At 50.5% G+C, this 18,391-nt stretch overlaps 43 non-coding genes across 43 annotated transcripts; all 43 read left to right on the top strand.

Moving 5' to 3' along the window:
* The first annotated feature begins 164 nt into the window (after positions 1-164).
* LOC138640104 (U5 spliceosomal RNA) lies at positions 165-280 on the top strand. Its single transcript, XR_011313623.1, has one exon. It is a non-coding gene; the product is annotated as a U5 spliceosomal RNA (small nuclear RNA).
* A 310-nt stretch (positions 281-590) lies between these two features.
* Positions 591-706, top strand: LOC138639217 (U5 spliceosomal RNA). The gene has a single exon (XR_011312810.1). It is a non-coding gene; the product is annotated as a U5 spliceosomal RNA (small nuclear RNA).
* A 307-nt stretch (positions 707-1,013) lies between these two features.
* On the top strand, positions 1,014-1,129 carry LOC138639380 (U5 spliceosomal RNA). The gene has a single exon (XR_011312966.1). It is a non-coding gene; the product is annotated as a U5 spliceosomal RNA (small nuclear RNA).
* Positions 1,130-1,439: 310 nt separating this feature from the next.
* LOC138639695 (U5 spliceosomal RNA) lies at positions 1,440-1,555 on the top strand. Its single transcript, XR_011313266.1, has one exon. It is a non-coding gene; the product is annotated as a U5 spliceosomal RNA (small nuclear RNA).
* A 310-nt stretch (positions 1,556-1,865) lies between these two features.
* LOC138640092 (U5 spliceosomal RNA) lies at positions 1,866-1,981 on the top strand. The gene has a single exon (XR_011313612.1). It is a non-coding gene; the product is annotated as a U5 spliceosomal RNA (small nuclear RNA).
* A 309-nt stretch (positions 1,982-2,290) lies between these two features.
* Positions 2,291-2,406, top strand: LOC138639458 (U5 spliceosomal RNA). Its single transcript, XR_011313042.1, has one exon. It is a non-coding gene; the product is annotated as a U5 spliceosomal RNA (small nuclear RNA).
* A 310-nt stretch (positions 2,407-2,716) lies between these two features.
* LOC138639403 (U5 spliceosomal RNA) lies at positions 2,717-2,832 on the top strand. Its single transcript, XR_011312988.1, has one exon. It is a non-coding gene; the product is annotated as a U5 spliceosomal RNA (small nuclear RNA).
* A 310-nt stretch (positions 2,833-3,142) lies between these two features.
* LOC138640091 (U5 spliceosomal RNA) lies at positions 3,143-3,258 on the top strand. The gene has a single exon (XR_011313611.1). It is a non-coding gene; the product is annotated as a U5 spliceosomal RNA (small nuclear RNA).
* A 310-nt stretch (positions 3,259-3,568) lies between these two features.
* LOC138639428 (U5 spliceosomal RNA) lies at positions 3,569-3,684 on the top strand. Its single transcript, XR_011313013.1, has one exon. It is a non-coding gene; the product is annotated as a U5 spliceosomal RNA (small nuclear RNA).
* A 310-nt stretch (positions 3,685-3,994) lies between these two features.
* LOC138639534 (U5 spliceosomal RNA) lies at positions 3,995-4,110 on the top strand. Its single transcript, XR_011313113.1, has one exon. It is a non-coding gene; the product is annotated as a U5 spliceosomal RNA (small nuclear RNA).
* A 310-nt stretch (positions 4,111-4,420) lies between these two features.
* Positions 4,421-4,536, top strand: LOC138639669 (U5 spliceosomal RNA). The gene has a single exon (XR_011313242.1). It is a non-coding gene; the product is annotated as a U5 spliceosomal RNA (small nuclear RNA).
* Positions 4,537-4,846: 310 nt separating this feature from the next.
* On the top strand, positions 4,847-4,962 carry LOC138639542 (U5 spliceosomal RNA). The gene has a single exon (XR_011313121.1). It is a non-coding gene; the product is annotated as a U5 spliceosomal RNA (small nuclear RNA).
* A 310-nt stretch (positions 4,963-5,272) lies between these two features.
* Positions 5,273-5,388, top strand: LOC138639193 (U5 spliceosomal RNA). Its single transcript, XR_011312788.1, has one exon. It is a non-coding gene; the product is annotated as a U5 spliceosomal RNA (small nuclear RNA).
* Positions 5,389-5,698: 310 nt separating this feature from the next.
* LOC138639770 (U5 spliceosomal RNA) lies at positions 5,699-5,814 on the top strand. The gene has a single exon (XR_011313338.1). It is a non-coding gene; the product is annotated as a U5 spliceosomal RNA (small nuclear RNA).
* A 310-nt stretch (positions 5,815-6,124) lies between these two features.
* Positions 6,125-6,240, top strand: LOC138639033 (U5 spliceosomal RNA). The gene has a single exon (XR_011312634.1). It is a non-coding gene; the product is annotated as a U5 spliceosomal RNA (small nuclear RNA).
* Positions 6,241-6,550: 310 nt separating this feature from the next.
* Positions 6,551-6,666, top strand: LOC138639666 (U5 spliceosomal RNA). The gene has a single exon (XR_011313239.1). It is a non-coding gene; the product is annotated as a U5 spliceosomal RNA (small nuclear RNA).
* A 310-nt stretch (positions 6,667-6,976) lies between these two features.
* Positions 6,977-7,092, top strand: LOC138640103 (U5 spliceosomal RNA). Its single transcript, XR_011313622.1, has one exon. It is a non-coding gene; the product is annotated as a U5 spliceosomal RNA (small nuclear RNA).
* A 310-nt stretch (positions 7,093-7,402) lies between these two features.
* LOC138639593 (U5 spliceosomal RNA) lies at positions 7,403-7,518 on the top strand. Its single transcript, XR_011313169.1, has one exon. It is a non-coding gene; the product is annotated as a U5 spliceosomal RNA (small nuclear RNA).
* Positions 7,519-7,828: 310 nt separating this feature from the next.
* On the top strand, positions 7,829-7,944 carry LOC138639457 (U5 spliceosomal RNA). The gene has a single exon (XR_011313041.1). It is a non-coding gene; the product is annotated as a U5 spliceosomal RNA (small nuclear RNA).
* Positions 7,945-8,254: 310 nt separating this feature from the next.
* On the top strand, positions 8,255-8,370 carry LOC138639232 (U5 spliceosomal RNA). Its single transcript, XR_011312824.1, has one exon. It is a non-coding gene; the product is annotated as a U5 spliceosomal RNA (small nuclear RNA).
* A 310-nt stretch (positions 8,371-8,680) lies between these two features.
* On the top strand, positions 8,681-8,796 carry LOC138639020 (U5 spliceosomal RNA). Its single transcript, XR_011312622.1, has one exon. It is a non-coding gene; the product is annotated as a U5 spliceosomal RNA (small nuclear RNA).
* Positions 8,797-9,106: 310 nt separating this feature from the next.
* Positions 9,107-9,222, top strand: LOC138639722 (U5 spliceosomal RNA). Its single transcript, XR_011313292.1, has one exon. It is a non-coding gene; the product is annotated as a U5 spliceosomal RNA (small nuclear RNA).
* Positions 9,223-9,532: 310 nt separating this feature from the next.
* LOC138639532 (U5 spliceosomal RNA) lies at positions 9,533-9,648 on the top strand. The gene has a single exon (XR_011313112.1). It is a non-coding gene; the product is annotated as a U5 spliceosomal RNA (small nuclear RNA).
* A 310-nt stretch (positions 9,649-9,958) lies between these two features.
* LOC138639677 (U5 spliceosomal RNA) lies at positions 9,959-10,074 on the top strand. The gene has a single exon (XR_011313249.1). It is a non-coding gene; the product is annotated as a U5 spliceosomal RNA (small nuclear RNA).
* Positions 10,075-10,384: 310 nt separating this feature from the next.
* On the top strand, positions 10,385-10,500 carry LOC138639541 (U5 spliceosomal RNA). The gene has a single exon (XR_011313120.1). It is a non-coding gene; the product is annotated as a U5 spliceosomal RNA (small nuclear RNA).
* A 310-nt stretch (positions 10,501-10,810) lies between these two features.
* On the top strand, positions 10,811-10,926 carry LOC138639231 (U5 spliceosomal RNA). Its single transcript, XR_011312823.1, has one exon. It is a non-coding gene; the product is annotated as a U5 spliceosomal RNA (small nuclear RNA).
* A 310-nt stretch (positions 10,927-11,236) lies between these two features.
* LOC138640131 (U5 spliceosomal RNA) lies at positions 11,237-11,352 on the top strand. Its single transcript, XR_011313647.1, has one exon. It is a non-coding gene; the product is annotated as a U5 spliceosomal RNA (small nuclear RNA).
* Positions 11,353-11,662: 310 nt separating this feature from the next.
* On the top strand, positions 11,663-11,778 carry LOC138639211 (U5 spliceosomal RNA). Its single transcript, XR_011312804.1, has one exon. It is a non-coding gene; the product is annotated as a U5 spliceosomal RNA (small nuclear RNA).
* Positions 11,779-12,088: 310 nt separating this feature from the next.
* LOC138639367 (U5 spliceosomal RNA) lies at positions 12,089-12,204 on the top strand. Its single transcript, XR_011312953.1, has one exon. It is a non-coding gene; the product is annotated as a U5 spliceosomal RNA (small nuclear RNA).
* Positions 12,205-12,514: 310 nt separating this feature from the next.
* On the top strand, positions 12,515-12,630 carry LOC138639019 (U5 spliceosomal RNA). The gene has a single exon (XR_011312621.1). It is a non-coding gene; the product is annotated as a U5 spliceosomal RNA (small nuclear RNA).
* A 309-nt stretch (positions 12,631-12,939) lies between these two features.
* On the top strand, positions 12,940-13,055 carry LOC138639590 (U5 spliceosomal RNA). Its single transcript, XR_011313167.1, has one exon. It is a non-coding gene; the product is annotated as a U5 spliceosomal RNA (small nuclear RNA).
* A 310-nt stretch (positions 13,056-13,365) lies between these two features.
* LOC138639531 (U5 spliceosomal RNA) lies at positions 13,366-13,481 on the top strand. Its single transcript, XR_011313111.1, has one exon. It is a non-coding gene; the product is annotated as a U5 spliceosomal RNA (small nuclear RNA).
* Positions 13,482-13,791: 310 nt separating this feature from the next.
* LOC138639653 (U5 spliceosomal RNA) lies at positions 13,792-13,907 on the top strand. Its single transcript, XR_011313226.1, has one exon. It is a non-coding gene; the product is annotated as a U5 spliceosomal RNA (small nuclear RNA).
* Positions 13,908-14,217: 310 nt separating this feature from the next.
* On the top strand, positions 14,218-14,333 carry LOC138639529 (U5 spliceosomal RNA). The gene has a single exon (XR_011313109.1). It is a non-coding gene; the product is annotated as a U5 spliceosomal RNA (small nuclear RNA).
* A 310-nt stretch (positions 14,334-14,643) lies between these two features.
* On the top strand, positions 14,644-14,759 carry LOC138639530 (U5 spliceosomal RNA). The gene has a single exon (XR_011313110.1). It is a non-coding gene; the product is annotated as a U5 spliceosomal RNA (small nuclear RNA).
* Positions 14,760-15,069: 310 nt separating this feature from the next.
* On the top strand, positions 15,070-15,185 carry LOC138639229 (U5 spliceosomal RNA). Its single transcript, XR_011312821.1, has one exon. It is a non-coding gene; the product is annotated as a U5 spliceosomal RNA (small nuclear RNA).
* Positions 15,186-15,495: 310 nt separating this feature from the next.
* LOC138639228 (U5 spliceosomal RNA) lies at positions 15,496-15,611 on the top strand. The gene has a single exon (XR_011312820.1). It is a non-coding gene; the product is annotated as a U5 spliceosomal RNA (small nuclear RNA).
* Positions 15,612-15,917: 306 nt separating this feature from the next.
* LOC138639379 (U5 spliceosomal RNA) lies at positions 15,918-16,033 on the top strand. Its single transcript, XR_011312965.1, has one exon. It is a non-coding gene; the product is annotated as a U5 spliceosomal RNA (small nuclear RNA).
* A 310-nt stretch (positions 16,034-16,343) lies between these two features.
* Positions 16,344-16,459, top strand: LOC138639545 (U5 spliceosomal RNA). The gene has a single exon (XR_011313124.1). It is a non-coding gene; the product is annotated as a U5 spliceosomal RNA (small nuclear RNA).
* A 352-nt stretch (positions 16,460-16,811) lies between these two features.
* LOC138640056 (U5 spliceosomal RNA) lies at positions 16,812-16,927 on the top strand. The gene has a single exon (XR_011313577.1). It is a non-coding gene; the product is annotated as a U5 spliceosomal RNA (small nuclear RNA).
* Positions 16,928-17,236: 309 nt separating this feature from the next.
* Positions 17,237-17,352, top strand: LOC138639613 (U5 spliceosomal RNA). The gene has a single exon (XR_011313189.1). It is a non-coding gene; the product is annotated as a U5 spliceosomal RNA (small nuclear RNA).
* Positions 17,353-17,662: 310 nt separating this feature from the next.
* Positions 17,663-17,778, top strand: LOC138640095 (U5 spliceosomal RNA). The gene has a single exon (XR_011313615.1). It is a non-coding gene; the product is annotated as a U5 spliceosomal RNA (small nuclear RNA).
* A 310-nt stretch (positions 17,779-18,088) lies between these two features.
* Positions 18,089-18,204, top strand: LOC138639732 (U5 spliceosomal RNA). The gene has a single exon (XR_011313301.1). It is a non-coding gene; the product is annotated as a U5 spliceosomal RNA (small nuclear RNA).
* Positions 18,205-18,391: the final 187 nt, after the last annotated feature.

Here is an 18,391-nt window from a genome sequence, read left to right as displayed (position 1 = left end):
TCTGTCAGCAGCATAGAACTGAGAACGGAGCATCCTGTGGAAGATGGGCTGTTGCCGTTTTTGTTTTTCCATCACCAAACCACGAACCCACTTCTAGGTGCTCTCCCCGGGCCAAGTGAGGGCTGCTGCCATGGTGGTAGGTCAGGAGGAGGCCCTTGCCCAGTATACTCTGGCTTCTTTTCAGAACGTAAAAATCTTTCGCCTTTTACTAAAGATTTCCGTGGAGAGGAGCAAAACTGAGTTTTGTGGCAATTTTTGCATGCTCCAGCTTGCTGGGGCTTCCTTAATTGGGTTCAACAATAGAATAAAGTAATGGGTGTTTGGGGTTTCGGTGGGAGACTGAAACCTGGGGTTGCGGGGAAGAGGCCCTCATTTGCATATTGTAGCCATGGATGGCCTTCTTCCGGGCAACGGAACAGGTGATGCTCTGTCAGCAGCATAGAACTGAGAACGGAGCAGCCTGTGGAAGATGGGCTGTTGCCGTTTTTGTTTTTCCATCACCAAACCACGAACCCACTTCTAGGTGCTGTCCCCGGGCCAAGTGAGGGCTGCTGCCATGGTGGTAGGTCAGGAGGAGGCCCTTGCCCAGTATACTCTGGTTTCTCTTCAGAACGTAAAAATCTTTCGCCTTTTACTAAAGATTTCCGTGGAGAGGAGCAAAACTGAGTTTTGTGGCAATTTTTGCATGCTTCAACTTGCTGTGGCTTCCTTAATTGGGTTCAACAACAGAATAAAGTAATGGGTGGGTGGGGTTTCGGTGGGAGACTGAACCCTGGGGTTGCTGGGAAGAGGTCCTCATTCGCATATTGTAGCCATGGATGGCCTTCCGGGCTACGGAACAGGTGATGCTCTTTCAGCTGCATAGAACTGAGAACGGAGCAGCCTGTGGAAGATGGGCTGTTGCCGTTTTTGTTTTTCCATCACCAAACCACGAACCCACTTCTAAGTGCTCTCCCCGGGCCAAGTGAGGGCTGCTGCCATGGTGGTAGGTCAGGAGGAGGCCTTTGCACAGTATACTCTGGCTTTTCTTCAGAATGTAAAAATCTTTTGCCTTTTACTAAAGATTTCCGTGGAGAGGAGCAAAACTGAGTTTTGTGGCAATTTTTGCATGCTCCAGCTTGCTGGGGCTTTCTTAATTGGGTTCAACAACAGAATAAAGGAATGGGTGGGTGGGGTTTCGGTGGGAGACTGAACCCTGGGGTTCCTGGGAAAAGGCCCTCATTTGCATATTGTAGCCATGGATGGCCTTCTTCCGGGCAACGGAACAGGTGATGCTCTGTCAGCAGCATAGAACTGAGAACGGAGCATCCTGTGGAAGATGGGCTGTTGCCGTTTTTGTTTTTCCATCACTAAACCACGAACCCACTTCTAGGTGCTCTCCTCGGGCCAAGTGAGGGCTGCTGCCATGGTGGTAGGTCAGGAGGAGGCCCTTGCCCAGTATACTCTGGCTTCTTTTCAGAACATAAAAATCTTTCGCCTTTTACTAAAGATTTCCTTGGAGAGGAGCAAAACTGAGTTTTGTGGCAATTTTTGCATGCTCCAGCTTGCTGGGGCTTCCTTAATTGGGTTCAACAATAGAATAAAGTAATGGGTGTTTGGGGTTTCGGTGGGAGACTGAAACCTGGGGTTGCGGGGAAGAGGCCCTCATTTGCATATTGTAGCCATGGATGGCCTTCTTCCGAGCAACGGAACAGGTGATGCTCTGTCAGCAGCATAGAACTGAGAACGGAGCAGCCTGTGGAAGATGGGCTGTTGCCGTTTTTGTTTTTCCATCACCAAACCACGAACCCACTTCTAGGTGCTGTCCCCGGGCCAAGTGAGGGCTGCTGCCATGGTGGTAGGTCAGGAGGAGGCCCTTGCCCAGTATACTCTGGCTTCTCTTCAGAACGTAAAAATCTTTCGCCTTTTACTAAAGATTTCCGTGGAGAGGAGCAAAACTGAGTTTTGTGGCAATTTTTGCATGCTTCAACTTGCTGTGGCTTCCTTAATTGGGTTCAACAACAGAATAAAGTAATGGGTGGGTGGGGTTTCGGTGGGAGACTGAACCCTGGGGTTGCTGGGAAGAGGCCCTCATTTGCATATTGTTGCCATGGATGGCCTTCTTCCGGGCAACGGAACAGGTGATGCTCTGTCAGCAGCATAGAACTGAGAACGGAGCATCCTGTGGAAGATGGCTGTTGCCGTTTTTGTTTTTCCATCACCATACCACGAACCCACTTCTAGGTGCTCTCCCCGGGCCAAGTGAGGGCTGCTGCCATGGTGGTAGGTCAGGAGGAGGCCCTTGCCCAGTATACTCTGACTTCTTTTCAGAACGTAAAAATCTTTCGCCTTTTACTAAAGATTTCCGTGGAGAGGAGGAAAACTGAGTTTTGTGGCAATTTTTGCATGCTCCAGCTTGCTGGGGCTTTCTTAATTGGGTTCAACAACAGAATAAAGGAATGGGTGGGTGGGGTTTCGGTGGGAGACTGAACCCTGGGGTTCCTGGGAAAAGGCCCTCATTTGCATATTGTAGCCATGGATGGCCTTCTTCCGGGCAACGGAACAGGTGATGCTCTGTCAGCAGCATAGAACTGAGAACGGAGCATCCTGTGGAAGATGGGCTGTTGCCGTTTTTGTTTTTCCATCACTAAACCACGAACCCACTTCTAGGTGCTCTCCCCGGGCCAAGTGAGGGCTGCTGCCATGGTGGTAGGTCAGGAGGAGGCCCTTGCCCAGTATACTCTGGCTTCTTTTCAGAACATAAAAATCTTTCGCCTTTTACTAAAGATTTCCGTGGAGAGGAGCAAAACTGAGTTTTGTGGCAATTTTTGCATGCTCCAGCTTGCTGGGGCTTCCTTAATTGGGTTCAACAATAGAATAAAGTAATGGGTGTTTGGGGTTTCGGTGGGAGACTGAAACCTGGGGTTGCGGGGAAGAGGCCCTCATTTGCATATTGTAGCCATGGATGGCCTTCTTCCGGGCAACGGAACAGGTGATGCTCTGTCAGCAGCATAGAACTGAGAACGGAGCAGCCTGTGGAAGATGGGCTGTTGCCGTTTTTGTTTTTCCATCACCAAACCACGAACCCACTTCTAGGTGCTGTCCCCGGGCCAAGTGAGGGCTGCTGCCATGGTGGTAGGTCAGGAGGAGGCCCTTGCCCAGTATACTCTGGCTTCTCTTCAGAACGTAAAAATCTTTCGCCTTTTACTAAAGATTTCCGTGGAGAGGAGCAAAACTGAGTTTTGTGGCAATTTTTGCATGCTTCAACTTGCTGTGGCTTCCTTAATTGGGTTCAACAACAGAATAAAGTAATGGGTGGGTGGGGTTTCGGTGGGAGACTGAACCCTGGGGTTGCTGGGAAGAGGCCCTCATTTGCATATTGTAGCCATGGATGGCCTTCTTCCGGGCAACGGAACAGGTGATGCTCTGTCAGCAGCATAGAACTGAGAACGGAGCATCCTGTGGAAGATGGGCTGTTGCCGTTTTTGTTTTTCCATCACCATACCACGAACCCACTTCTAGGTGCTCTCCCCGGGCCAAGTGAGGGCTGCTGCCATGGTGGTAGGTCAGGAGGAGGCCCTTGCCCAGTATACTCTGACTTCTTTTCAGAACGTAAAAATCTTTCGCCTTTTACTAAAGATTTCCGTGGAGAGGAGGAATACTGAGTTTTGTGGCAATTTTTGCATGCTCCAGCTTGCTGGGGCTTCGTTAATTGGGTTCAACAACAGAATAAAGTAATGGGTGGGTGGGGTTTCGGTGGGAGACTGAACCCTGGGGTTGCGGGGAAGAGGCTCTCATTTGCATATTGTAGCCATGGATGGCCTTCTTCCGGGCAACGGAACAGGTGATGCTCTGTCAGCAGCATAGAACTGAGAACAGAGCAGCCTGTGGAAGATGGGCTGTTGCCGTTTTTGTTTTTCCATCACCAAACCACGAACCCACTTCTAGGTGCTGTCCCCGGGCCAAGTGAGGGCCGCTGCCATGGTGGTAGGTCAGGAGGAGGCCCTTGCCCAGTATATTCTGGCTTCTCTTCAGAACGTAAAAATCTTTCGCCTTTTACTAAAGATTTCTGTGGAGAGGAGCAAAACTGAGTTTTGTGGCAATTTTTGCATGCTCCAGCTTGCTGGGGCTTCCTTAATTGGGTTCAACAACAGAATAAAGTAATGGGTGGGTGGGGTTTCGGTGGGAGACAGAACCCTGGGGTTGCTGGGAAGAGGCCCTCATTTGCATATTGTAGCCATGGGTGGCCTTCTTCCGGGCAACGGAACAGGTGATGCTCTGTCAGCAGCATAGAACTGAGAACGGAGCAGCCTGTGGAAGATGGGCTGTTGCCGTTTTTGTTTTTCCATCACCAAACCACGAACCCACTTCTAGGTGCTCTCCCCGGGCCAAGTGAGGGCTGCTGCCATGGTGGTAGTTCAGGAGGAGGCCCTTGCCCAGTATACTCTGGCTACTTTTCAGAACGTAAAAATCTTTCGCCTTTTACTAAAGATTTCCGTGGAGAGGAGGAAAACTGAGTTTTGTGGCAATTTTTGCATGCTCCAGCTTGCTGGGGCTTCGTTAATTGGGTTCAACAACAGAATAAAGTAATGGGTGGGTGGGGTTTCGGTGGGAGACTGAACCCTGGGGTTGCGGGGAAGAGGCCCTCATTTGCATATTGTAGCCATGGATGGCCTTCTTCCGGGCAACGGAACAGGTGATGCTCTGTCAGCAGCATAGAACTGAGAACGGAGCAGCCTGTGGAAGATGGGCTGTTGCCGTTTTTGTTTTTCCATCACCAAACCACGAACCCACTTCTAGGTGCTCTCCCCGGGCCAAGTGAGGGCTGCTGCCATGGTGGTAGGTCAGGAGGAGGCCTTTGCACAGTATACTCTAGCTTCTCTTCAGAACGTAAAAATCTTTCGCCTTTTACTAAATATTTCCGTGGAGAGGAGCAAAACTGAGTTTTGTGGCAATTTTTGCATGCTCCAGCTTGCTGGGGCTTTCTTAATTGGGTTCAACAATAGAATAAAGTAATGGGTGTTTGGGGTTTCGGTGGGAGACTGAACCCTGGGGTTGTGGGGAAGAGGTCCTCATTTGCATATTGTAGCCATGGATGACCTTCTTCCGGGCAACGGAACAGGTGATGCTCTGTCAGCAGCATAGAACTGAGAACGGAGCAGCCTGTGGAAGATGGGCTGTTGCCGTTTTTGTTTTTCCATCACCAAACCACGAACCCACTTCTAGGTGCTGTCCCCGGGCCAAGTGAGGGCTGCTGCCATTGTGGTAGGTCAGGAGGAGGCTCTTACCCAGTATACTCTGGCTTCTCTTCAGAACGTAAAAATCTTTCGCCTTTTACTAAAGATTTCTGTGGAGAGGAGCAAAACTGAGTTTTGTGGCAATTTTTGCATGCTCCAACTTGCTGGGGCTTCCTTAATTGGGTTCAACAACAGAATAAAGTAATGGGTGGGTGGGGTTTCGGTGGGAGACTGAACCCTGGGGTTGCTGGGAAGAGGCCCTCATTTGCATATTGTAGCCATGGATGGCCTTCTTCCGGGCAACGGAACAGGTGATGCTCTGTCAGCAGCATAGAACTGAGAACGGAGCAGCCTGTGGAAGATGGGCTGTTGCCGTTTTTGTTTTTCCATCACCAAACCACGAACCCACTTCTAGGTGCTCTCCCCGGGCCAAGTGAGGGCTGCTGCCATGGTGGTAGGTCAGGAGGAGGCCTTTGCACAGTATACTCTGGCTTCTCTTCAGAATGTAAAAATCTTCCGCCGTTTACTAAAGATTTCCGTGGAGAGGAGCAAAACTGAGTTTTGTGGCAATTTTTGCATGCTCCAGCTTGTTGGGGCTTCCTTAATTGGGTTCAACAACAGAATAAAGTAATGGGTGGGTGGGGTTTCGGTGGGAGACTGAACCCTGGGGTTGCTGGAAAGAGGCCCTCATTTGCATATTTTAGCCATGGATGGCCTTCTTCCGGGCAACGGAACAGGTGATGTTCTGTCAGCAGCATAGAACTGAGAACGGAGCAGCCTGTGGAAGATGGGCTGTTGCCGTTTTTGTTTTTCCATCACCAAACCACGAACCCACTTCTAGGTGCTCTCCCCGGGCCAAGTGAGGGCTGTTGCCATGGTGGTAGGTCAGGAGGAGGCCCTTGCCCAGTATACTCTGGCTTCTCTTCAGAACGTAAAAATCTTTCGCCTTTTACTAAAGATTTCCGTGGAGAGGAGCAAAACTGAGTTTTGTGGTAATTTTTGCATGCTCCAACTTGCTGGGGCTTCCTTAATTGGGTTCAACAACAGAATAAAGTAGTGGGTGGGTGGGGTTTCGGTGGGAGACTGAACCCTGGGGTTGCTGGGGAGAGGCCCTCATTTGCATATTGTAGCCATGGATGGCCTTCTTCCGGGCAACGGAACAGGTGATGCTCTGTCAGCAGCATAGAACTGAGAACGGAGCATCCTGTGGAAGATGGGCTGTTGCCGTTTTTGTTTTTCCATCACCATACCACGAACCCACTTCTAGGTGCTGTCCCCGGGCCAAGTGAGGGCTGCTGCCATGGTGGTAGGTCAGGAGGAGGCCCTTGCCCAGTATACTCTGGTTTCTCTTCAGAACGTAAAAATTTTTCGCCTTTTACTAAAGATTTCCGTGGAGAGGAGGAAAACTGAGTTTTGTGGCAATTTTTGCATGCTCTAGCTTGCTGGGGCTTCGTTAATTGGGTTCAACAACAGAATAAAGTAATGGGTGGGTGGGGTTTCGGTGGGAGACTGAACCCTGGGGTTGCTGGGAAGAGGCCCTCATTTGCATATTGTAGCCATGGATGGCCTTCTTCCGGGCAACGGAACAGGTGATGCTCTGTCAGCACCATAGAACTGAGAACGGAGCAGCCTGTGGAAGATGGGCTGTTGCCGTTTTTGTTTTTCCATCACCAAACCACGAACCCACTTCTAGGTGCTCTCCCCGGGCCAAGTGAGGGCTGCTGCCATGGTGGTAGGTCAGGAGGAGGCCTTTGCACAGTATACTCTGGCTTCTTTTCAGAACGTAAAAATCTTTCGCCTTTTACTAAAGATTTCCGTGGAGAGGAGCAAAACTGAGTTTTGTGGCAATTTTTGCATGCTCCAGCTTGCTGGGGCTTTCTTAATTGGGTTCAACAACAGAATAAAGTAATGGATGGGTGGGGTTTCGGTGGGAGACTGAACCCTGGGGTTGCTGGGAAGAGGCCCTCATTTGCATAATGTAGCCATGGATGGCCTTCTTCCGGGCAACGGAACAGGTGATGCTCTGTCAGCAGCATAGAACTGAGAACGGAGCATCCTGTGGAAGATGGGCTGTTGCCGTTTTTGTTTTTCCATCACCAAACCACAAACCCACTTCTAGGTGCTCTCCCCGGGCAAAGTGAGGGCTGCTGCCATGGTGGTAGGTCAGGAGGAGGCCCTTGCCCAATATACTCTGGCTTCTCTTCAGAATGTAAAAATCTTTCGCCATTTACTAAAGATTTCCGTGGAGAGGAGCAAAACTGAGTTTTGTGGCAATTTTTGCATGCTCCAGCTTGCTGGGGCTTTCTTAATTGGGTTCAACAACAGAATAAAGGAATGGGTGGGTGGGGTTTCGGTGGGAGACTGAACCCTGGGGTTGCTGGGAAGAGACCCTCATTTGCATATTGTAGCCATGGATGGCCTTCTTCCGGGCAACGGAACAGGTGATCTTCTGTCAGCAGCATAGAACTGAGAACGGAGCAGCCTGTGGAAGATGGGCTGTTGCCGTTTTTGTTTTTCCATCACCAAACCACGAACCCACTTCTAGGTGCTCTCCCCGGGCCAAGTGAGGGCTGCTGCCATGGTGGTAGGTCAGGAGGAGGCCCTTGCCCAGTATATTCTCGCTCCTCTTCAGAACGTAAAAATCTTTCGCCTTTTACTAAAGATTTCCGTGAAGAGGAGCAAAACTGAGTTTTGTGGCAATTTTTGCATGCTCCAGCTTGCTGGGGCTTCCTTAATTGGGTTCAACAACAGAATAAAGTAATGGATAGGTGGGGTTTCAGTGGGAGACTTAACCCTGGAGTTGCTGGGAAGAGGCCCTCATTTGCATATTGTAGCCATGGATGGCCTTCTTCCGGGCAACGGAACAGGTGATGCTCTGTCAGCAGCATAGAACTGGGAACGGAGCATCCTGTGGAAGATGGGCTGTTGCCGTTTTTGTTTTTCCATCACCAAACCACGAACCCACTTCTAGGTGCTGTCCCCGGGCCAAGTGAGGGCTGCTGCCATGGTGGTAGGTCAGGAGGAGGCCCTTGCCCAGTATACTCTCGCTCCTCTTCAGAACGTAAAAATCTTTCGCCTTTTACTAAAGATTTCCGTGGAGAGGAGCAAAACTGAGTTTTGTGGCAATTTTTGCATGCTCCAGCTTGCTGGGGCTTTCTTAATTGGGTTCAACAACAGAATAAAGTAATGGGTGGGTGGGGTTTCGGTGGGAGACTGAACCCTGGGGTTGCGGGGAAGAGGCCCTCATTTGCATATTGTAGCCATGGATGGCCTTCTTCCGGGCAACGGAACAGGTGATGCTCTGTCAGCAGCATAGAACTGAGAACGGAGCAGCCTGTGGAAGATGGGCTGTTGCCGTTTTTGTTTTTCCATCACCAAACCACGAACCCACTTCTAGGTGCTGTCCCCGGGCCAAGTGAGGGCTGCTGCCATGGTGGTAGGTCAGGAGGAGGCCCTTGCCCAGTATATTCTGGCTTCTCTTCAGAACGTAAAAATCTTTCGCCTTTTACTAAAGATTTCCGTGGAGAGGAGCAAAACTGAGTTTTGTGGCAATTTTTGCATGCTCCAGCTTGCTGGGGCTTCCTTAATTGGGTTCAACAACAGAATAAAGGAATGGGTGGGTGGGGTTTCGGTGGGAGACTGAACCCTGGGGTTCCTGGGAAAAGGCCCTCATTTGCATATTGTAGCCATGGATGGCCTTCTTCCGGGCAACGGAACAGGTGATGCTCTTTCAGCAGCATAGAACTGAGAACGGAGCATCCTGTGGAAGATGGGCTGTTGCCGTTTTTGTTTTTCCATCACCAAACCACGAACCCACTTCTAGGTGCTCTCCCCGGGCCAAGTGAGGGCTGCTGCCATGGTGGTAGGTCAGGAGGAGGCCCTTGCCCAGTATACTGTGGATTCTTTTCAGAACGTAAAAATCTTTCGCCTTTTACTAAAGATTTCCGTGGAGAGGAGCAAAACTGAGTTTTGTGGCAATTTTTGCATGCTCCAGCTTGCTGGGGCTTCCTTAATTGGGTTCAACAATAGAATAAAGTAATGGGTGTTTGGGGTTTCGGTGGGAGACTGAAACCTGGGGTTGCGGGGAAGAGGCCCTCATTTGCATATTGTAGCCATGGATGGCCTTCTTCCGGGCAACGGAACAGGTGATGCTCTGTCAGCAGCATAGAACTGAGAACGGAGCAGCCTGTGGAAGATGGGCTGTTGCCGTTTTTGTTTTTCCATCACCAAACCACGAACCCACTTCTAGGTGCTGTCCCCGGGCCAAGTGAGGGCTGCTGCCATGGTGGTAGGTCAGGAGGAGGCCCTTGCCCAGTATATTCTGGCTTCTCTTCAGAACGTAAAAATCTTTCGCCTTTTACTAAAGATTTCTGTGGAGAGGAGCAAAACTGAGTTTTGTGGCAATTTTTGCATGCTCCAGCTTGCTGGGGCTTCCTTAATTGGGTTCAACAACAGAATAAAGTAATGGATGGGTGGGGTTTCGGTGGGAGACTGAACCCTGGAGTTGCTGGGAAGAGGCCCTCATTTGCATATTGTAGCCATGGATGGCCTTCTTCCGGGCAACGGAACAGGTGATGCTCTGTCAGCATTATAGAACTGGGAACGGAGCATCCTGTGGAAGATGGGCTGTTGCCGTTTTTGTTTTTCCATCACCAAACCACGAACCCACTTCTAGGTGCTCTCCCCGGGCCAAGTGAGGGCTGCTGCCATGGTGGTAGGTCAGGAGGAGGCCCTTGCCCAGGATACTCTGCCTTCTCTTCAGAACGTAAAAATCTTTCGCCTTTTACTAAAGATTTCCATGGAGAGGCGCAAAACTGAGTTTTGTGGCAATTTTTGCATGCTCCAGCTTGCTGGGGCTTTCTTAATTGGGTTCAACAACAGAATAAAGGAATGGGTGGGTGTGGTTTCGGTGGGAGACTGAACCCTGGGGTTCCTGGGAAGAGGCCCTCATTTGCATAATGTAGCCATGGATGGCTTTCTTCCGGGCAACGGAACAGGTGATGCTCTGTCAGCAGCATAGAACTGAGAACGGAGCATCCTGTGGAAGATGGGCTGTTGCCGTTTTTGTTTTTCCATCACCAAACCACAAACCCACTTCTAGGTGCTCTCCCCGGGCAAAGTGAGGGCTGCTGTCATGGTGGTAGGTCAGGAGGAGGCCCTTGCCCAGTATACTCTGGCTTCTCTTCAGAACGTAAAAATCTTTCGCCTTTTACTAAAGATTTCCGTGGAGAGGAGCAAAACTGAGTTTTGTGGCAATTTTTGCATGCTCCAGCTTGCTGGGGCTTCCTTAATTGGGTTCAACAACAGAATAAAGGAATGGGTGGGTGGGGTTTCGGTGGGAGACTGAACCCTGGGGTTGCTGGGAAGAGGCCCTCATTTGCATATTGTAGCCATGGATGGCCTTCTTCCGGGCAACGGAACAGGTGATGCTCTGTCAGCAGCATAGAACTGGGAACGGAGCATCCTGTGGAAGATGGGCTGTTGCCGTTTTTGTTTTTCCATCACCAAACCACGAACCCACTTCTAGGTGCTGTCCCCGGGCCAAGTGAGGGCTGCTGCCATGGTGGTAGGTCAGGAGGAGGCCCTTGCCCAGTATACTCTCGCTCCTCTTCAGAACGTAAAAATCTTTCGCCTTTTACTAAAGATTTCCGTGGAGAGGAGCAAAACTGAGTTTTGTGGCAATTTTTGCATGCTCCAGCTTGCTGGGGCTTTCTTAATTGGGTTCAACAACAGAATAAAGGAATGGGTGGGTGCGGTTTCGGTGGGAGACTGAACCCTGGGGTTGCTGGGAAGAGGCCCTCATTTGCATAATGTAGCCATGGATGGCCTTCTTCCGGGCAACGGAACAGGTGATGCTCTGTCAGCAGCATAGAACTGAGAACGGAGCATCCTGTGGAAGATGGGCTGTTGCCGTTTTTGTTTTTCCATCACCAAACCACAAACCCACTTCTAGGTGCTCTCCCCGGGCAAAGTGAGGGCTGCTGCCATATTGGTAGGTCAGGAGGAGGCCCTTGCCCAATATACTCTGGCTTCTCTTCAGAATGTAAAAATCTTTCGCCTTTTACTAAAGATTTCCGTGGAGAGGAGCAAAACTGAGTTTTGTGGCAATTTTTGCATGCTCCAGCTTGCTGGGGCTTTCTTAATTGGGTTCAACAACAGAATAAAGGAATGGTTGGGTGGGGTTTCGGTGGGAGACTGAACCCTGGGGTTGCTGGGAAGAGACCCTCATTTGCATATTGTAGCCATGGATGGCCTTCTTCCGGGCAACGGAACAGGTGATCTTCTGTCAGCAGCATAGAACTGAGAACGGAGCAGCCTGTGGAAGATGGGCTGTTGCCGTTTTTGTTTTTCCATCACCAAACCACGAACCCACTTCTAGGTGCTCTCCCCGGGCCAAGTGAGGGCTGCTGCCATGGTGGTAGGTCAGGAGGAGGCCCTTGCCCAGTATACTCTCGCTCCTCTTCAGAACGTAAAAATCTTTCGCCTTTTACTAAAGATTTCCGTGAAGAGGAGCAAAACTGAGTTTTGTGGCAATTTTTGCATGCTCCAGCTTGCTGGGGCTTCCTTAATTGGGTTCAACAACAGAATAAAGTAATGGATAGGTGGGGTTTCAGTGGGAGACTTAACCCTGGAGTTGCTGGGAAGAGGCCCTCATTTGCATATTGTAGCCATGGATGGCCTTCTTCCGGGCAACGGAACAGGTGATGCTCTGTCAGCAGCATAGAACTGGGAACGGAGCATCCTGTGGAAGATGGGCTGTTGCCGTTTTTGTTTTTCCATCACCAAACCACGAACCCACTTCTATGTGCTGTCCCCGGGCCAAGTGAGGGCTGCTGCCATGGTGGTAGGTCAGGAGGAGGCCCTTGCCCAGTATACTCTCGCTCCTCTTTAGAACGTAAAAATCTTTCGCCTTTTACTAAAGATTTCCGTGGAGAGGAGCAAAACTGAGTTTTGTGGCAATTTTTGCATGCTCCAGCTTGCTGGGGCTTTCTTAATTGGGTTCAACAACAGAATAAAGGAATGGGTGGGTGGGGTTTCGGTGGGAGACTGAACCCTGGGGTTGCGGGGAAGAGGCCCTCATTTGCATATTGTAGCCATGGATGGCCTTCTTCCGGGCAACGGAACAGGTGATGCTCTGTCAGCAGCATAGAACTGAGAACGGAGCAGCCTGTGGAAGATGGGCTGTTGCCGTTTTTGTTTTTCCATCACCAAACCACGAACCCACTTCTAGGTGCTGTCCCCGGGCCAAGTGAGGGCTGCTGCCATGGTGGTAGGTCAGGAGGAGGCCCTTGCCCAGTATATTCTGGCTTCTCTTCAGAACGTAAAAATCTTTCGCCTTTTACTAAAGATTTCCGTGGAGAGGAGCAAAACTGAGTTTTGTGGCAATTTTTGCATGCTCCAGCTTGCTGGGGCTTCCTTAATTGGGTTCAACAACAGAATAAAGGAATGGGTGGGTGGGGTTTCGGTGGGAGACTGAACCCTGGGGTTCCTGGGAAAAGTCCTCATTTGCATATTGTAGCCATGGATTGCCTTCTTCCGGGCAACGGAACAGGTGATGCTCTTTCAACAGCATAGAACTGAGAACGGAGCATCCTGTGGAAGATGGGCTGTTGCCGTTTTTGTTTTTCCATCACCAAACCACGAACCCACTTCTAGGTGCTCTCCCCGGGCCAAGTGAGGGCTGCTGCTATGGTGGTAGGTCAGGAGGAGGCCCTTGCCCAGTATACTGTGGCTTCTTTTCAGAACGTAAAAATCTTTCGCCTTTTACTAAAGATTTCCGTGGAGAGGAGCAAAACTGAGTTTTGTGGCAATTTTTGCATGCTCCAGCTTGCTGGGGCTTCCTTAATTGGGTTCAACAATAGAATAAAGTAATGGGTGTTTGGGGTTTCGGTGGGAGACTGAAACCTGGGGTTGCGGGGAAGAGGCCCTCATTTGCATATTGTAGCCATGGATGGCCTTCTTCCGGGCAACGGAACAGGTGATGCTCTGTCAGCAGCATAGAACTGAGAACGGAGCAGCCTGTGGAAGATGGGCTGTTGCCGTTTTTGTTTTTCCATCACCAAACCACGAACCCACTTCTAGGTGCTGTCCCCGGGCCAAGTGAGGGCTGCTGCCATGGTGGTAGGTCAGGAGGAGGCCCTTGCCCAGTATATTCTGGCTTCTCTTCAGAACGTAAAAATCTTTCGCCTTTTACTAAAGATTTCTGTGGAGAGGAGCAAAACTGAGTTTTGTGGCAATTTTTGCATGCTCCAGCTTGCTGGGGCTTCCTTAATTGGGTTCAACAACAGAATAAAGTAATGGATGGGTGGGGTTTCGGTGGGAGACTGAACCCTGGGGTTGCTGGGAAGAGGCCCTCATTTGCATATTGTAGCCATGGATGGCCTTCTTCCGGGCAACGGAACAGGTGATGCTCTGTCAGCAGCATAGAACTGGGAACGGAGCATCCTGTGGAAGATGGGCTGTTGCCGTTTTTGTTTTTCCATCACCAAACCACGAACCCACTTCTAGGTGCTCTCCCCGGGCCAAGTGAGGGCTGCTGCCATGGTGGTAGGTCAGGAGGAGGCCCTTGCCCAGTATACTCTGCCTTCTCTTCAGAACGTAAAAATCTTTCGCCTTTTACTAAAGATTTCCATGGAGAGGCGCAAAACTGAGTTTTGTGGCAATTTTTGTATGCTCCAGCTTGCTGGGGCTTTCTTAATTGGGTTCAACAACAGAATAAAGTAATGGGTGGGTGTGGTTTCGGTGGGAGACTGAACCCTGGGGTTCCTGGGAAGAGGCCCTCATTTGCATAATGTAGCCATGGATGGCTTTCTTCCGGGCAACGGAACAGGTGATGCTCTGTCAGCAGCATAGAACTGAGAACGGAGCATCCTGTGGAAGATGGGCTGTTGCCGTTTTTGTTTTTCCATCACCAAACCACAAACCCACTTCTAGGTGCTCTCCCCGGGCAAAGTGAGGGCTGCTGTCATGGTGGTAGGTCACGAGGAGGCCCTTGCCCAGTATACTCTGGCTTCTCTTCAGAACGTAAAAATCTTTCGCCTTTTACTAAAGATTTCCGTGGAGAGGAGCAAAACTGAGTTTTGTGGCAATTTTTGCATGCTCCAGCTTGCTGGGGCTTCCTTAATTGGGTTCAACAATAGAATAAAGTAATGGGTGTTTGGGGTTTCGGTGGGAGACTGAACCCTGGGGTTGCGGGGAAGAGGCCCTCATTTGCATATCGTAGCCATGCATGGCCTTCTTCCGGGCAACGGAACAGGTGATGCTCTGTCAGCAGCATAGAACTGAGAACGGAGCAGCCTGTGGAAGATGGGCTGTTGCCGTTTTTGTTTTTCCATCACCAAACCACGAACCCACTTCTAGGTGCTGTCCCCGGGCCAAGTGAGGGCTGCTGCCATGGTGGTAGGTCAGGAGGAGGCCCTTGCCCAGTATATTCTGGCTTCTCTTCAGAACGTAAAAATCTTTCGCCTTTTACTAAAGATTTCTGTGGAGAGGAGCAAAACTGAGTTTTGTGGCAATTTTTGCATGCTCCAGCTTGCTGGGGCTTCCTTAATTGGGTTCAACAACAGAATAAAGGAATGGGTGGGTGGGGTTTCGGTGGGAGACTGAACCCTGGGGTTGCTGGGAAGAGGCCCTCATTTGCATATTGTAGCCATGGATGGCCTTCTTCCGGGCAACGGAACAGGTGATCTTCTGTCAGCAGCATAGAACTGAGAACGGAGCAGCCTGTGGAAGATGGGCTGTTGCAGTTTTTGTTTTTCCATCACCAAACCACGAACCCACTTCTAGGTGCTCTCCCCGGGCCAAGTGAGGGCTGCTGCCATGGTGGTAGGTCAGGAGGAGGCCCTTGCTCAGTATACTCTCGCTCCTCTTCAGAACGTAAAAATCTTTCGCCTTTTACTAAAGATTTCCGTGGAGAGGAGCAAAACTGAGTTTTGTGGCAATTTTTGCATGCTCCAGCTTGCTGGGGCTTCCTTAATTGGGTTCAACAACAGAATAAAGTAATGGATAGGTGGGGTTTCAGTGGGAGACTTAACCCTGGAGTTGCTGGGAAGAGGCCCTCATTTGCATATTGTAGCCATGGATGGCCTTCTTCCGGGCAACGGAACAGGTGATGCTCTGTCAGCAGCATAGAACTGGGAACGGAGCATCCTGTGGAAGATGGGCTGTTGCCGTTTTTGTTTTTCCATCACCAAACCACGAACCCACTTCTAGGTGCTGTCCCCGGGCCAAGTGAGGGCTGCTGCCATGGTGGTAGGTCAGGAGGAGGCCCTTGCCCAGTATACTCTCGCTCCTCTTCAGAACGTAAAAATCTTTCGCCTTTTACTAAAGATTTCCGTGGAGAGGAGCAAAACTGAGTTTTGTGGCAATTTTTGCATGCTCCAGCTTGCTGGGGCTTTCTTAATTGGGTTCAACAACAGAATAAAGTAATGGGTGGGGTTTCGGTGGGAGACTGAACCCTGGGGTTGCGGGGAAGAGGCCCTCATTTGCATAGTGTAGCCATGTATGGCCTTCTTCCGGGCAACGGAACAGGTGATGCTCTGTCAGCAGCATAGAACTGAGAACGGAGCAGCCTGTGGAAGATGGGCTGTTGCCGTTTTTGTATTTCCATCACCAAACCACGAACCCACTTCTAGGTGCTGTCCCCGGGCCAAGTGAGGGCTGCTGCCATGGTGGTAGGTCAGGAGGAGGCCCTTGCCCAGTATACTCTGGCTTCTCTTCAGAACGTAAAAATCTTTCGCCTTTTACTAAAGATTTCCGTGGAGAGAAGCAAAACTGAGTTTTGTGGCAATTTTTGCATGCTCCAGCTTGCTGGGGCTTCCTTAATTGGGTTCAACAACAGAATAAAGTAATGGGTGGGTGGGGTTTCGGTGGGAGACTGAACCCTGGGGTTGCTGGGAAGAGGCCCTCATTTGCATATTGTAGCCATGGGTGGCCTTCTTCCAGGCAACGGAACAGGTGATGCTCTGTCAGCAGCATAGAACTGAGAACGGAGCAGCCTGTGGAAGATGGGCTGTTGCCGTTTTTGTTTTTCCATCACCAAACCACGAACCCACTTCTAGGTGCTCTCCCCGGGCCAAGTGAGGGCTGCTGCCATGGTGGTAGGTCAGGAGGAGGCCTTTGCACAGTATACTCTGGCTTCTCTTCAGAATGTAAAAATCTTTCGCCTTTTACTAAAGATTTCCGTGGAGAGGAGGAAAACTGAGTTTTGTGGCAATTTTTGCATGCTCCAGCTTGCTGGGGCTTTCTTAATTGGGTTCAACAACAGAATAAAGGAATGGGTGGGTGGGGTTTCGGTGGGAGACTGAACCCTAGGGTTGTGGGTGGGTGGGGTTTCGGTGGGAGACTGAACCCTAGGGTTGCTGGGAAGAGGCCCTCATTTGCATATTGTAGCCATGGATGGCCTTCTTCCGGGCAACGGAACAGGTGATCTTCTGTCAGCAGCATAGAACTGAGAACGGAGCAGCCTGTGGAAGATGGGCTGTTGCGGTTTTTGTTTTTCCATCACCAAACCACGAACCCACTTCTAGGTGCTCTCCCCGGGCCAAGTGAGGGCTGCTGCCATGGTGGTAGGTCAGGAGGAGGCCCTTGCCTAGTATACTCTGGCTTCTCTTCAGAACGTAAAAATCTTTCGCCTTTTACTAAAGATTTCCGTGGAGAGGAGCAAAACAGAGTTTTGTGGCAATTTTTCTATGCTCCAGCTTGCTGGGGCTTCCTTAATTGGGTTCAAGAACAGAATAAAGGAATGAGTGGGTGGGGTTTCGGTGGGACACTGAACCCTGGGGTTGCTGGGAAGAAGTCCTCATTTGCTTATTGTAGCCATGGATGGCCTTCTTCTGGGCAACGGAACAGGTGATGCTCTGTCAGAAGCATAGAACTGAGAACGGAGCAGCCTGTGGAAGATGGGCGGTTGCCGTTTTGTTTTTCCATCACCAAACCACAAACCCACTTCTAGGTGCTCTCCCCGGGCCAAGTGAGGGCTGCTGCCATGGTGGTAGGTCAGGAGGAGGCCCTTGCCCAGTATACTCTCGCTTCTCTTCAGAACGTAAAAATCTTTCGCCTTTTACTAAAGATTTCTGTGGAGAGGAGCAAAACTGAGTTTTGTGGCAATTTTTGCATGCTCCAGCTTGCTGGGGCTTCCTTAATTGGGTTCAACAACAGAATAAAGTAATGGGTGGGTGGGGTTTCGGTGGGAGACTGAACCCTGGGGTTGCTGGAAAGAGGCCCTCATTTGCATATTTTAGCCATGGATAGCCTTCTTCCGGGCAACGGAACAGGTGATGTTCTGTCAGCAGCATAGAACTGAGAACGGAGCAGCCTGTGGAAGATGGGCTGTTGCCGTTTTTGTTTTTCCATCACCAAACCACGAACCCACTTCTAGGTGCTCTCCCCGGGCCAAGTGAGGGCTGCTGCCATGGTGGTAGGTCAGGAGGAGGCCCTTGCCCAGTATATTCTGGCTTCTCTTCAGAACGTAAAAATCTTTCGCCTTTTACTAAAGATTTCCGTGGAGAGGAGCAAAACTGAGTTTTGTGGCAATTTTTGCATGCTCCAACTTGCTGGGGCTTCCTTAATTGGGTTCAACAACAGAATAAAGTAATGGGTGGGTGGGGTTTCGGTGGGAGACTGAACCCTGGGGTTGCTGGGGAGAGGCCCTCATTTGCATATTGTAGCCATGGATGGCCTTCTTCCGGGCAACGGAACAGGTGATGCTCTGTCAGCAGCATAGAACTGAGAACGGAGCATCCTGTGGAAGATGGGCTGTTGCTGTTTTTGTTTTTCCATCACCATACCACGAACCCACTTCTAGGTGCTCTCCCCGGGCCAAGTGAGGGCTGCTGCCATGGTGGTAGGTCAGGAGGAGGCCCTTGCCCAGTATACTCTGGTTTCTTTTCAGAACGTAAAAATTTTTCGCCTTTTACTAAAGATTTCCGTGGAGAGGAGGAAAACTGAGTTTTGTGGCAATTTTTGCATGCTCTAGCTTGCTGGGGCTTCGTTAATTGGGTTCAACAACAGAATAAAGTAATGGGTGGGTGGGGTTTCGGTGGGAGACTGAACCCTGGGGTTGCTGGGAAGAGGCCCTCATTTGCATATTGTAGCCTTGGATGGCCTTCTTCCGGGCAACGGAACAGGTGATGCTCTGTCAGCAGCATAGAACTGAGAACGGAGCAGCCTGTGGA

Source organism: Ranitomeya imitator, chromosome 5 (assembly GCF_032444005.1).
Source record: "Ranitomeya imitator isolate aRanImi1 chromosome 5, aRanImi1.pri, whole genome shotgun sequence".
NCBI classification, from domain to species: domain Eukaryota; kingdom Metazoa; phylum Chordata; class Amphibia; order Anura; family Dendrobatidae; genus Ranitomeya; species Ranitomeya imitator.
The sequence above is the reverse complement of the archived record's forward strand: the minus strand, read 5'-3'. Positions and strand labels throughout refer to the sequence as shown.